This window comes from Aethalodelphis obliquidens, unplaced genomic scaffold (genome assembly GCF_003676395.1).
Source record: "Aethalodelphis obliquidens isolate GAN/ISIS:26980383/991018 unplaced genomic scaffold, ASM367639v1 scaffold13, whole genome shotgun sequence".
Classification (NCBI taxonomy): domain Eukaryota; kingdom Metazoa; phylum Chordata; class Mammalia; order Artiodactyla; family Delphinidae; genus Aethalodelphis; species Aethalodelphis obliquidens.
Window position 1 is genome coordinate 30,069,884 of NW_020837957.1, and position 2,382 is coordinate 30,072,265.

General features: G+C 43.6%; 1 pseudogene; it reads right to left on the minus strand.

The window, feature by feature from the left end:
- Positions 1-260: 260 nt before the first annotated feature.
- On the minus strand, positions 261-1,940 carry LOC113624508 (phosphoglycerate kinase 1 pseudogene; annotated as a pseudogene).
- Between the last annotated feature and the right edge of the window lie 442 nt (positions 1,941-2,382).

A 2,382-nucleotide genomic window follows, 5' to 3' on the forward strand; every position in this document is an offset into this window, starting at 1 on the left:
ACCCCAGCAAAATTTGTGCAGGTTTTGACACGATTATTATAAATATATGTGGAAAGGCAAAGGAATTAGAATAGCTGAAACAATTTTAGAAAAGAAGAATAAAGAGGAAGGAATCACTCCACCCAATTTTAAGATTTACTATGTAACTACAGTAATCAAGACAATGTGTATTATGGAGGAATAAATACCCAGACCAATAAAACAAAATAGATAAGCCAGAGATAAATCCACACTAGTACAGCCAACTGTTTTTTTTTTCCCAGTGAATATTTTTATTATTTATTTAATAGATCACCAACTTCATCTCCCTTCCTACCAACAACTGGCATTTCATTTTGTTTCCATGCTGAGTGGTGAAACAATGACAAAGCTAATCAGAATAAGCTACTTCATAAAGAGAACTGAGCTAACACAGCTCACTTTCTTTTAACAGGCATAATATAAATACACGCCTCTAGAATGCACAATGGTTTGGTCTCTAAGGAATTCAAATGGGAACTTGAAGAATGTAGGCAAATCCAGGGTGCGGTAAAGGTGAGCTGAGATGCCCTACAACTGTTTAAGAGTTCCTGGCCCTATATCTATTGGCCACTAGCCAAATCTTGACATGGGGGAAGATATTAGCTAATGCCAAGTGGAGAGGCAGGAAGCACTAAGTTGACTTAGGGGCTATGCACAGGAACCAAAAGGCAGGAAAGTACTAAACATTGCCGAGAGCATCCACCACCCCAGGAAGGACTTCACCCTCCAGGAGCTCTAAGCTGGCCCCACCTCCGGTGCTCACATGACTGACTTTATCCTCCGTGTTCCATTTGGGACAGCAAGTAGCAGTGTCTCCCCCACCTATGATGGTGATGCAGCCCCTGGAAGTGGCTTTCACCATCTCATCCACGAGGGCTTTGTTTCCTCGGGCAAAAGCTTCCCATTCAAACACGCCCACAGGTCCATTCCACACGGTCTGCTGAGCCTGAGCAACAGCCTCAGCATACTCTTTGCTGCTCTCAGGACCGCAGTCCAAGCCCATCCAGCCAGCAGGTATGCCAGAGGGCACAGTGGCTTGGCCGGTCTTGGCATTCTCGTCAAACTTATCAGCAGTGACAAAGTCAACAGGCAAGGTAATCTGCACACCATTCTTCTCAGCTGTGGCTATCAGGTCTTTGATGATCTTGGATCCCTCTTCGTCAAACAGAGAAGTGCCGATCTCCATGTTGTTGAGCACATTAAGGAAGGTAAGGGCCATTCCACCACCAATAATCATCTCACTGACTTTGTCCAGCATATTATTGGTCAGCTGGATCTTGTCTGCAACTTTAGCTCCGCCCCACTTTAGATGGCCAGGAACGGTCGCTCTGGGCTCTCCAAGGCCTGGGCAAAGCAGTCCAGCTCCTCCTTCATCAAAATACCTCCAGCCTTCTCTGGCAGAGTTACTCCCACCATGGAGCTGTGGGCTCGGTGAGCAGTGCCAAAAGCATCATTGACATAGACATCCTCTAGCTTGGAAAGAGAAGCTTGGAAGGCTTCTATTTGGGCTGGCTCAGCTTTAACCGTGTTCCCAGAAGCATCTTTTCCCTTCCCTTCTTCCTCCACATGAAAGCAAAGGTTCTCCAGCAGGATGACAGACCCAGCAGCTGTGTCCACACAAGCTTTCTCCACTTCTGGGCCCAGGCAGTCCTTCAAGAACAAAACATCCTTGCCCAGCAGAGATTTGAGTTCTACAGCAACTCGTTGCCAGGAGTACTTGTCAGGCATGGGGACACCATCAGGCAGGCCCAGGTCAGCCAACTGATTTTTGAAAAAGGAGCAAAAGATACGCAATGGAGAAAGGATAGTTTTTTTTAAAACAGAAAACGCTGGAACAATTCAATATTTATAGGCAAAAAAAAAAGAACTTTGAAACAAACCTCACACCTTATACAAAATTAACTGAAAAATGACCATAGATTTAAATGTAAAATTATAAAACTTTTAGAAGAAAACATAGAAAACCTTCAAACCTAGAGAAAAATGAAGAGTTCTTAAACGTGACACTACAAGCACAGTCCATAAAAGAAAAAATTAAGTTGTACTTCATCAAAATTAAAATCTTTTTTTCTGTGAAAGACCCTGTAAAGAGGATGAAAAGACATGCTATAGACAAGTAGAAAATATTTGCAAACCGCACATGTGGCCAAGGGCTCATGTCTAGAACACCAAGAACTTTCAAAACTCAACACTAGCCAGGGGTTGGGGGGGCAGGGGCTGGTGACTATAAAGATGTGGCACCAGGGATATCTTTGTGGTGACAGAACTCTTCTGTATCTTGACGGTGATGGTTGTTATGTGGATTTACACATGTGAAATGATTTTGTAGACTCACATGTAAAACAAAGGAAATCTGAACAA